At 43.2% G+C, this 12,905-nt stretch overlaps 1 long non-coding RNA gene across 1 annotated transcript; it reads right to left on the reverse strand.

Annotated features, from left to right (window-relative positions):
- Nucleotides 1–334: 334 nt before the first annotated feature.
- LOC123726186 (uncharacterized) lies at nucleotides 335–12,664 on the reverse strand. Its single transcript, XR_006758488.1, has 3 exons — nucleotides 12,393–12,664; nucleotides 8,184–8,473; nucleotides 335–1,883 (listed from the first exon to the last, which is right to left on the reverse strand). It is a non-coding gene; the product is annotated as an uncharacterized lncRNA (long non-coding RNA).
- Between the last annotated feature and the right edge of the window lie 241 nt (nucleotides 12,665–12,905).

The following is a 12,905-nucleotide window of genomic DNA, read 5'->3' on the forward strand; positions in this document are numbered from 1 at the left end:
GAAGGATTAAATCTATTTCATACAGAGTACCCATACACTCAAGAAGCCTAATCCACACAATGTCACCATGTCCTAAAAAGCATCGTCAGGCTATCATCACACATGAAAAACTTCACCAGAGTCCAGTAGTACTAGTCATACTGAAAATACATTATGACTTCCTTCCTTCCTTCCTTCCTTCCTTCCTTCCTTCCTTCCTTCCTTCCTTCCTTCCTTCCTTCCTTCCTTCCTTCCTTCCTTCCTTCCTTCCTTCCTTCCTTCCTTCCTTCCTTCCTTCCTTCCTTCCGTCAGTCTCTCTCTCTCTCTGGGTGAGTGACAGCTGAGAGCTGGGGGGGGGGGGCTGGGGTCGTAGTGCGAAGAGTTTCTGAGGCAGTATACTTGCTGATTGCTTCGTTCTCTCCCTCACAACAACCAGCTAAGACACTGCCAGAGAAACACTCCCAGTAGCCTCTTTCTCCAGCATCTTCATCTTCAGGTTCCTGGTATCCAGTATATCTTTGGTATCTCGCTGCCATGTTTCCCACAGGGAGTCTAAATTAGCAAACCGACACACACACACACACTTCTTTAATACAAAGTGGTCAAACATCAAACACCACAACGGTGTATGCCCTCTCCCCAAACTGTTCAGTTGAAAAAGTAGGGAAAGATTTTCCATTTCAGGGTAAACGGCGTTGTAGTCGTCCTCCTGCGAGGGTCAAAGGTCAAACAATAGGTCCCCTCTGCCTTCTGATGACAGTGAATACTTTAATGGGTTAACCCTTTGCCTCTGCAGTAGTTTCTGTCAGGCTATATTTAATACATGAATTACCCTTTTTTATTTAATTTTTTTATGAAGATGTCCGTCCCCCGTCCCCCCTAGATTTAAAGTCAAGAATTGAATGTAACACTGATGCATCATGAAAAGGAGGTTATTTAGAGACATGAAACCAGACAGAATCTAATGCGTTGGGTAAAACCTTTCTTTGACAGTGCTGGCAACACGTAGAGCACAATCACACAACATGAACTACAGACAACCCCCTCAACTAAGAATAGCCTTGATGTGACTCATATTCTTGCAACAAAAGATGAGTTAGAATCAGCTTTCATTTTGTTGTGTGTGTGTGTGTGTGTGCGTGCGGTTTGTGTGTGTGTGACGTCTGTGTGTTTGTGCATCATGAGTTTGTGTAAGCGAGCTAGAATGCGTACAGAATGCGTGTGTGTGTGTTGTGTGGGCTGGACCAGACCATACTGTATTGCCACACAGAGAAAGACAAAGCCTGTAGTTTCAGTCTGCCCTCCCTCACTGCAGTTAGTTATTTTGAGCAGGTGGACAGAGAACCCATTTCATACAGTACAATACACCCCCCACCCCCACCCCCTCACTGGGACAGATTCTGCTGACAGGACAGTAGGGGTATAGGGGAGCCGTCTACACTGGTCTGTGAGTGAGGGGGGAGTGGCAAAGGAAGAGAAACAGAGAGGACCCGGGATGGGAGGGTATTGCATTAAGCAAGGGAGCTCAACACTCCCTGAAGGGGTGCTCCGTCTTCGAATTCGTGAAGGGGTGCCCTGTCCTCGGATCGCTGAAGGGGTGCTCTGTCCTCGGATCGCTGAAGGGGTGCCCTGTCCTCGGATCGCTGAAAGGGGTGCTCTGTCCTCGGATCGCTGAAGGGGTGCCCTGTCCTCGGATCGCTGAAGGGGTGCTCTGTCCTCGGATCGCTGAAGGGGTGCCCTGTCCTCGGATCGCTGAAGGGGTGCTCTGTCCTCGGATCGCTGAAGGGGTGCTCTGTCCTCGGATCGCTGAAGGGGTGCCCTGTCCTCGGATCGCTGAAGGGGTGCCCTGTCCTCGGATCGCTGAAGGGGTGCTCTGTCCTCGGAATATTCAACTAAAATGCAGACTTGGAGGAACAATTAATATTAGTTCTAGCTGCCAAACGTCCTAAGATAAAAGGCACTGAAAAACAGAGGAAGAAATAGGAAAAGAATGATTGAATCATCATTTAAATCCACTGCTATGTGACACCGAGTTAAACTACGTGACTCTAGAATGAAACAAAGGAGTCCATGTTGACAACCAGGAGGGAGGAGTTGTTGTTAACTTGTTGTTAAGTTGTTGTTAAGTTGTTGTTTACTTGTGTTCTAGTAGAATGTGTTGACCTCCTTGGGCAAGGAATGCTGTCATTTTCCTTTTATAGGAAAAGAAGCTGGGAAAGACATAATATAGCGACTGAGGAATAAAACCGAATGAACACCCTTCATTGAGCTGCTTCATGCTGCAGTTGGCTGTGTTTGTATGTGTGTATGAGTCAGACGCTTGCTGCTGCGGCGACAGTAACCGCATGACAACAGGAATTCCTTCCTGCTTTAGTCTTGAAGTAATCGCTATACTAATACAGGATTGCAGAACAGAACACTGGCCGGGGAAACAACCCCATCCCAGATAACCAGCTGGCTGAGACAAACAGTAACACACACCACAGGCCTCCCAACAGCTTCATGTGTCTGACACACTCCTCAGACACTTCTCTGTGGAGAGATTTAGCTTTTATAGACTTAGGTTAGGCTCAGATGAGTTTATATAGATTTAGGCTCAGATGAGGTTGTATAGAATTGGGTTGTACAGCATGCTGTGTTAAGACTGTTATCAGTACATGGTACTTACGACTGTTATCTGTATAGGATAGTTAAGACTGTTATCTGTATAGGATAGTTAAGACTGTAGACTGTTATCTGTATAGGGTAGTTAAGACTTATCTGTATAGGGTAGTTAAGACTGTTATCAGTAACATCCTATAGTTAAGACTTATTTGTATAGGATAGTTAAGACTGTTATCTGTATAGGGTAGTTAAGACTGTAGACTGTTATCTGTATAGGGTAGTTAAGACTGTTATCTGTATAGGGTAGTTAAGACTGTTATCTGTATAGGGTAGTTAAGACTGTTATCTGTATAGGGTAGTTAAGACTGTTATCTGTATAGGATAGTTAAGACTGTTATCTGTATAGGATAGTTAAGACTGTTATCTGTATAGGGTAGTTAAGACTGTTATCTGTATAGGGTAGTTAAGACTGTTATCTGTATAGGATAGTTAAGACTGTTATCTGTATAGGGTAGTTAAGACTGTTATCTGTATAAGATAGTTAAGACTGTTATCTGTATAAGATAGTTAAGACTGTTATCTGTATAGGGTAGTTAAGACCGTTATCTGTATAGGGTAGTTAAGACTGTTATCTGTATAAGATAGTTAAGACTGTTTTCTGTATAAGATAGTTAAGACTGTTATCTGTATAGGGTAGTTAAGACTGTTATCTGTATAGGGTAGTTAAGACCGTTATCTGTATAGGGTAGTTAAGACTGTTATCTGTATAAGGTAGTTAAGACTGTTATCTGTATAGGGTAGTTAAGACTGTTATCTGTATAGGGTAGTTAAGACTGTTATCTGTATAGGGTAGTTAAGACTGTTATCTGTATAGGATAGTTAAGACTGTTATCTGTATAGGGTAGTTAAGACTGTTATCTGTATAGGGTAGTTAAGACTGTTATCTGTATAGGGTAGTTAAGACTGTTATCTGTATAGGATAGTTAAGACTGTTATCTGTATAGGGTAGTTAAGACTGTTATCTGTATAGGATAGTTAAGACTGTTATCTGTATAGGGTAGTTAAGACTGTTATCTGTATAGGGTAGTTAAGACTGTTATCTGTATAGGGTAGTTAAGACTGTTATCTGTATAGGATAGTTAAGACTGTTATCTGTATAGGATAGTTAAGACTGTTATCTGTATAGGATAGTTAAGACTGTTATCTGTATAGGGTAGTTAAGACTGTTATCGTAACTGTATAGCGTATAGTTTTGTGGCTTGGTTTATCACCCTGGGTTACCCACAACTGGGTTAACTAATATTGTTGTGTTTGTTTTGTTGACAGGTCACATGAACTTTCTAGAAGCTTTCTGTGAGTCACAGTTCAACATGTTCTATGGGAACTTGGTCAGAAGAGTTATTATACATGTTTCCAGGGAACTATGAGCTGTCACAACAAACCCATGCCAGTTTCTTTCTTGTCCTTATTTCTCGTCAGTAGGAGTGACGTTTGTTGTCGTAACCATGCAAAGGGCTGTGGCGGTCATAAAATTTGTCAAGCAAATAATTGCTGGTCTCACGGTAATTGACCGTTATTTAACATAAACACATTTAGCATCTCCTGGCTTCCGCAGACTTTTGGAACTTCTACGTTTTAAAAAGTCAAATAAATATGTTTAATATAGCCTACACCATCACAATAAATCTATTATTTATTTTAGACAGGTCTAAAGAAACATGATATGAAGAAAATGTAGTCTATTTCAGAAGAACAGAATAGCATCCTCTGAGTTGTCCTTATGTTAGGCCCTGATCTGGCTATGTCATATGGCTGTGGGCTACACTACTTCATTTAACAGACAAGATTTGTGGCATTATTTATAGTATGAAGGATAGCTGGATAATCTCTTGAATTTCCAAGTAAGTGCGTTGAGTGGTGAACAAAGAAACAGGTCCTCCTATATGCTTAATTAAGAATTTGACTCATGACCGCTGGTGTGGCTGTAATATGGTCACCGTAATAACCCTAACCATGTATTGTAATAAAAAAGTGTTTTGCTTGTCAGTACAATGCTCTTTCTCTTTCTCTTTCTCTTTCTCTCTCTCTGTCTCTCTCTCTGTCTCTCTCTCTGTCTCTCTCTCTCTCTCTCTCGGTTTCTCTCTCTATCAGATTCAGATAAGCTTTATTTGTATGAATGACAAGGCCACTGTTGCTAAAGCGAAGTGAGATAATGATATCAACAATAACAGTACCATAACAGTACATATGAATGGTCATTAGAGAAAGATAAATATATACACTGAGTGTACAAAACATTAAGAACACCTTCCAAATATTGAGTTGGTTTTTGAAGTGGGGGAGACATATTTTTTTAAATGTATTTATATTTGTTTAATCTAGTTGGATAAACACTCCAAACAGCCTAGCCGACCACTCGGAGGCGTCTGCATGGTCCTTAAAGGACATCGTTGCCTCATTTTGAATCCCATTCCAATTATTAAACTGGGGGATGGGGTAGCCTGTCCCCACTACCATATCACATTCAAAGGCAATTCAACATTCTGTCTTTCCCGTTCACCATTATAATGGCACACACACACAATCCATGTCTCAATTGTCTCAAGGCTTAAAACCCCTTCTTTAACCTGTCTCCTCCCCTTCATCTACACTGACTTGAAGTGTATTTAACAGGTGACATCAATATGGGATTATAGCTTTCACCTGGATTCACCTGGTCAGTCTATGTCACGGAAAGAGCAGGTGTTCCTAATGTTTTGTACACTCAGTGTATATACCGTATGTACAAAACATTTGGAATATCTAAATATAAAAAATATATATAATAATGTAATCTAAAAAGCACTTCTCTCTTTCCTGTCTATTTCCTCAGGCCTAATCATCTTTCTGAAAACAATGGGAGCTATATGTTCCACACCAACTATACACTGTCAGATCAGATGTGTTTCACACTGTCAGATCAGATGTGTTCCACACTGTCAGATCAGATGTGTTCCACACTGTCAGATCAGATGTGTTCTACACCAACTATACTACACACTGTCAGATCAGATGTGTTCCACACTGTCAGATCAGATGTGTTCTACACCAACTATACTACACACTGTCAGATCAGATGTTTCACACTGTCAGATCAGATGTGTTCCACACTGTCAGATCAGATGTGTTCTACACCAACTATACTACACACTGTCAGATCAGATGTGTTTCACACTGTCAGATCAGATGTGTTTCACACTGTCAGATCAGATGTGTTCCACACTGTCAGATCAGATGTGTTTCACACTGTCAGATCAGATGTGTTCTACACCAACTATACTACACACTGTCAGATCAGATGTGTTCCACACTGTCAGATCAGATGTGTTTCACACTGTCCGATCAGATGTGTTCTACACCAACTATACTACACACTGTCAGATCAGATGTGTTTCACACTGTCAGATCAGATGTGTTCTACACCAACTATACTACACACTGTCAGATCAGATGTGTTCCACACTGTCAGATCAGATGTGTTTCACACTGTCAGATCAGATGTGTTCCACGCTGTCAGATCAGATGTGTTTCACACTGTCAGATCAGATGTGTTCTACACCAACTATACTACACACTGTCAGATCAGATGTGTTTCACACTGTCAGATCAGATGTGTTTCACACTGTCAGATCAGATGTGTTTCACACTGTCAGATCAGATGTGTTCTACACCAACTATACTACAAACTGTCAGATCAGATGTGTTTCACACTGTCAGATCAGATGTGTTTCACACTGTCAGATCAGATGTGTTTCACACTGTCAGATCAGATGTGTTCTACACCAACTATACTACACACTGTCAGATCAGATGTGTTCCACACTGTCAGATCAGATTCTGTGCCACACTGTCAGATCAGATGTGTTCCACACTGTCAGATGAGATCAGATGTTGTCTCCCCTTACTCACCCAACGCTCTAACCACCCAACGCTCTAACCACCAAACGCTCTAACCACCCCAACGCTCTAACCACCCCAACGCTCTAACCACCAAACGCTCTAACCACCAAACGCTCTAACCACCGCAACGCTCTAACCACCAAACGCTCTAACCACCCAACGCTCTAGACACCAAACGCTCTAACCACCCCAACGCTCTAACCACCCAACGCTCTATCCACCCAACGCTCTAACCACCCAACGCTCTAACCACCCAACGCTCTAACCACCCCAACGCTCTAACCACCCAACGCTCTAACCACCAAACGCTCTAACCACCCAACGCTCTAACCACCCAACGCTCTACCCACCCAACGCTCTAACCACCAAACGCTCTAACCACCCAACGCTCTAACCACCCCAACGCTCTACCCACCCAACGCTCTAACCACCAAACGCTCTAACCACCCAACGCTCTAACCACCCCAACGCTCTAACCACCCAACGCTCCTAACCACCCAACGCTCTAACCACCCCAACGCTCTAACCACCCAACGCTCTACCCACCCAACGCTCTAACCACCAAACGCTCTAACCACCCAACACTCTAACCACCCCAACGCTCTAACCACCGAACGCTCTAACCACCGAACGCTCTAACCACCCAACGCTCTAACCACCCAACGCTCTAACCACCCAACGCTCTAACCACCCCAACGCTCTAACCACCGAACGCTCTAACCACCCCAACGCTCTAACCACCCAACGCTCTAACCACCCAACGCTCTAACCACCCCAACGCTCTAACCACACAACGCTCTACACACCCAACGCTCTAACCACCAAACGCTCTAACCACCCAACGCTCTAACCACCCAACGCTCTAACCACCCCAACGCTCTAACCACCGCAACGCTCTAACCACCGAACGCTCTAACCACCCAACGCTCTAACCACCCAACGCTCTACCCACCCCAACGCTCTAACCACCCAACGCTCTAACCACCCAACGCTCTAACCACCCAACGCTCTAACCACTAGGCTTCCTGCCGCCCCATTGGCCCAACGCTCTAACCACTAGGATACCTCCAATCAACCATGTCCTCATCTTAAAGAAAATTTGAGAAACGATAGAACTGGTGCATTTCTATAAGGAAGTGTTGGGTTATGAATGGACAGATCAGGGGATATGAGGAGAAGAACAGGCAGAGGAAAAGAAAATAACAGACATGAGGTTATGAGGTCGTTTTGTCAAAAAGCCTCTAAAAAGACATGTTACTTACTTACAGGACTTACTGTCTGACCACACTAAGAGTGTATTCTCTCCAATATCAGTTGTCAGCATTGTCTGTCCCATCTGCCTCCCCTTGCCTTGTGTTAACAATTCAACAGCTTTACCTCACAGACACACAATTAGCAAGCTGTAGACTCATAGTTACCAGAAAACAGAAAACACTGTTGCCTCAGCAACAATCTACCTGCTTGTATCGATTCGTTTAGAGAGTGTTGGAGAAAATCCATGGATCCTGATACACATATCTGATCTGTCATTGGTTATTGCAGGACTTCCTGTATATTCCATCTGCAGATGTTTTTTCCTGCTCCTACATCAAAGGGAAGATCGCTCTTCATTATATCAACACAAACACACAACAAATAGAACAATTTATAGTGTCTCTTACCCAGTGTCTGTCTGGTCCCACCTTGATAGGCATTGTGGTTCCTCTGTGTCCGGCAGTGGAGGTTTGGCAGGGAGAAGCTAGAGGAGGACGGGCTCATTGTAATGACCAGGAACGGAATAAATGAAACACAGTCAAACATGTCGTTTCCATAGGTTTTATATGTTTGATACCATTCCATTTATTCCATTCCAGCCATTACAATGAGCCCGTCCTCCTATAGCTCCTCCCACCAGCCTCCACTGGGGTCCAGGTAGTTGATAGGTAGTAGAGAATGATGGCGATTCCAAGAGCTAGGTCGAGGAGAAGAGGGGAAAAAGTACCGTTGATTCTTTAGTACTTTTTGCTCCTTCATTCTGTCATTCACAAACTTCCCCTTGCCAACAGACAATAGTGTGTGTGTGTGTGTGTGTGTGTGCGTGCGTGCGTGTGCGTGCGTGCGGTTTCACTGTGAGGGGGAATCCCCAAGAGCTAGGTCGAGGAGAAGAGGGAAAAAGTACCGTTGATTCTTTAGTACTTTTTGCTCCTTCATTCTGTCATTCACAAACTTCCCCTTGCCAACAGACAATAGTGTGTGTGTGTGTGTGTGTGTGTGTGTGTGTGTGTGTGTGTGTGTGTGTGTGTGTGTGTGTGTGTGTGTGTGTGTGTGTGTTTAAGCTGAGCCATAGATGGGAGTCCAGAGGGTGTTAGTGTGGTACTGTTAACTCGCTGTACAGATGTGATGTCACACTTATTTAGGATAAATAGAACCTCTCCTAAGATATTACCTGGTCAAATTCTACAAGGACAATAATACCACTGGTAGCTCTCCATTCGTATAGTGGTTAGTACTCTGCGTTGTGGCCGCAGCAACCCCGGTTCGAATCCGGGTCACGGCACAAGGGCATGATTTTCGGGCGGCAGGTAGCCTAGTGGTTAGAGCGTTGGGCCAGTAACCGAAAGGTCACTGGATTGAATTCCCGAGCTGACAAGGTAAAAATCTGTCGTTCTTCTCCTGAACAAGGCAATTAACTCACTGTTCCCCGGTAGGCCGTCATTGTAGATAAGAATTTGCTCTTAACTGACATGCCTAGTTAAATAAAGGTTCAATTATAAAAAGAAAGTATCTACTTTCCACTGGAATATACCGACGGTATTTAATGGAAAATTATGTGCATTCCAGTGAACAGTAGACTACCTTTAAATACTATAGGTACCTTCCAGAGAACAGTAGACTACCATTAAATACTATAGGTACCTTCCAGTGAACAGTAGACTACCATTAAATACTATAGGTACCTTCCAGAGAACAGTAGACTAATACTAAGGTACCTTCCAGAGAACAGTAGACTACCATTAAATACTATAGGTACCTTCCAGTAGACTACCTTTAAATACTATAGGTACCTTCCAGAGAACAGTAGACTACCATTAAATACTATAGGTACCTTCCAGTGAACAGGAGACTACCATTAAATACTATAGGTACCTTCCAGAGAACAGTAGACTACCATTAAATACTATAGGTACCTTCCAGAGAACAGTAGACTACCATTAAATACTATAGGTACCTTCCAGAGAACAGTAGACTACCATTAAATACTATAGGTACCTTCCAGTGAACAGTAGACTACCATTAAATACTATAGGTACCTTCCAGAGAACAGTAGACTACCATTAAATACTATAGGTACCTTCCAGTAGACTACCTTTAAATACTATAGGTACCTTCCAGAGAACAGTAGACTACCATTAAATACTATAGGTACCTTCCAGAGAACAGTAGACTACCATTAAATACTATAGGTACCTTCCAGTGAACAGTAGACTACCATTAAATACTATAGGTACCTTCCAGAGAACAGTAGACTACCATTAAATACTATAGGTCCCTTCCAGAGAACAGTAGACTACCATTAAATACTATAGGTACCTTCCAGAGAACAGTAGACTACCATTAAATACTATAGGTACCTTCCAGTAGACTACCTTTAAATACTATAGGTACCTTCCAGAGAACAGTAGACTACCATTAAATACTATAGGTACCTTCCAGTGAACAGGAGACTACCATTAAATACTATAGGTACCTTCCAGAGAACAGTAGACTACCATTAAATACTATAGGTACCTTCCAGAGAACAGTAGACTACCATTAAATACTATAGGTACCTTCCAGTGAACAGTAGACTACCATTAAATACTATAGGTACCTTCCAGAGAACAGTAGACTACCATTAAATACTATAGGTATTTTGAAAGTATTCAGACCTTATGACTTTTACCACATTTTGTTACGTTACAGCTTAATTCTAAAATTGATTCTGAGGAAGCACAGTTCCCGCTCAGCCCAGTCAAAACTGTTCGCTGCTCTGGCACCCCAATGGTGGAATAAGCTCCCTCACGACGCCAGGACAGCGGAGTCAATCACCACCTTCCGGAGACACCTGAAACCCCACCTCTTTAAGGAATACCTGGGATAGGATAAAGTAATCCTTCTAACCCCCCCCCCTTAAAAGATTTAGATGCACTATTGTAAAGTGGTTGTTCCACTGGATATCATAAGTTGAATGCACCAATTTGTAAGTCGCTCTGGATAAGAGCGTCTGCTAAATGACTTAAATGTAAATGTAAATGTGTTTTTCCCTCATTAATCTACACACAATACACCATAATAACCCCAAAAAGATTTTTGCAAATGTATTACAAAAAAAACCTGAAATATAACATTTACATAAGTATTCAGACCCTTTACTCGGTACTTTGTTGAAGCACCTTTGGCAGCGATTACAGCCTTGAGTCTTGTTGGGTATGACGCTACACGTTTGCCACACTTGTATTTGTGTAGTTTCTCCCATTCTTCACTGCAGATCCTCTCAAGGTCTGTCAGGTTGGATGGGGAGTGTCGCTGCACAGCTATTTTCAGGTATCTCCAGAGATTTATGATTGGGTTCAAGTCCAGGCTCTGGCTGGACCACTCAAGGACATTCAGAGACTTGTCCCGAAGCCACTCCTGCGTTGTCTTGGCTGTGTGTTTAGGGTGGTTGTCCTGTTGGAAGGTGAACCTTCACCCCAGTCTGAGGTCCTGAGCGCTCTGGAGCAGGTTTTCTTCAAGGATCTCTTTGTACTTTGCTCCATTCGTCTTTCCCTCAATCCTGACTAGTCTCCCAGTCCCTGCCCCTGAAAAACATCCCCACCCAATGATTCTGCCACCACCATGCTTCACTGTAGGGATGGTGCCAGGTTTCCTCCAGTCGTGATGCTTGGCATTCAGGCCAAAGTGTTCAATCTTGGTTTCATCAGACCAGAGAATCTTGTTTCTCATGGTCTGAGAGTCTTTAGGTGCCTTTCGGCAAACTCCAAGCAGGCTGTCATGTGCCTTTTACTGAGGAGTGGCTTCCGTCTGGCCACTCTACCATAAAGGCCTTATTGGTGGAGTACTGCAGAGATGGTTGTCCTTCTGGAAGGTTCTCCCATCTCCACGGAGGAACTCTGGAGCTCTGTCAAGGTGACCAACAGGTTTTTGGTCACCTCTCTGATCAAGGCCCTTCTCCCTACGATTGATCAGTTCGGCCAGCTCTAGGAAGAGTCTTGGTGGTTCCAAACCTCTTTTGCTCTGACATGCACTGTCAGCTGTGGTACTTTATATAGACAGGTGTGTGCCTTTCCAAATCATGTCCAATCAACTGAATTTACCACAGGTGGACTCCAATCAACTTGTAGAAACATCTCAAGGATGATCAATGGAAACAGGATGCACCTGAACTCAATTTCGAGTCTCATAGCAAAGGGTCTGAATACTTATGTAAATAAGATATTTCAGTTTTTTATTTGTAATAAAATTGCAATAATTTCTAAAAACTTGTTTTCATTTTGTCATTATGGGGTATTGTGTGTAGATTGAGAAGAGAAAAAAACGATTTCATCCATTTTAGAATAAGGCTGTCACGTAACAAAATGGGGAAAAGTCAAGGTGTCTGAATACTTTCCGAAGGGAATGTACTATAGGTACATTCCAGTGGAACAGTAGATTACCATACAATAAAGGGACAGAAATGTGTAACAAACAAATCAAACTATTGTTGTACAAGAGTCCCTTTCACCTCTTTTTCAATTGTGTAGAAGTAAAAGCCAACCAGTTATTTGAGAGACAAACAGTAGAGGGTACCGTACAGTATGACAAGTCTAAAAGAAAATCCATTCAGGAGAGTGACTATTAAACAGCACACTTACCAGTAAAACAGTGTTAGGACTGAGGCTGGAGACTGGGTACAGCTGAAGATCCAGGGTCCTGTTCTGGTCCAGTCAACTGCTAGTGTGGAGAGCCACCCTGCTGGTCTGATTTCTCTCTCACTGAGGGTCACTTCACACAGGTCAGTGTGAAACTGTTGACCACAGGGCTCAAAGGCTCTCTCCTTCCTCAGCCTGGCAAGCCGGTACAAGTCAAGGCATGTTCCAGCACGCACAGCTCAGTTTCAGCCCAGGTAGCCCCCATCTGAGTGAATCTATTCACACAAGCCACAGGGGAGGAGGAGAGGGGAGGAGGGGGGTGGAGGGGGGAGGAGGAGGGGGGAGGAGGGAGGGGAGGAGAGGGGAGGAGCAGAGAGGGGGGAAACAGTGAGGACAAAACATGACTCAGGATGCATGGGTATATTCATATTTAAGGCTGACATTATACCGTATGGTTATAAAACATCGTGCAGCCTATTACAAATATAGATACACACATAAAGAAACAAAATCAAC

This window comes from Salmo salar, chromosome ssa13, assembly GCF_905237065.1.
Source record: "Salmo salar chromosome ssa13, Ssal_v3.1, whole genome shotgun sequence".
Lineage (NCBI taxonomy): Eukaryota > Metazoa > Chordata > Actinopteri > Salmoniformes > Salmonidae > Salmo > Salmo salar.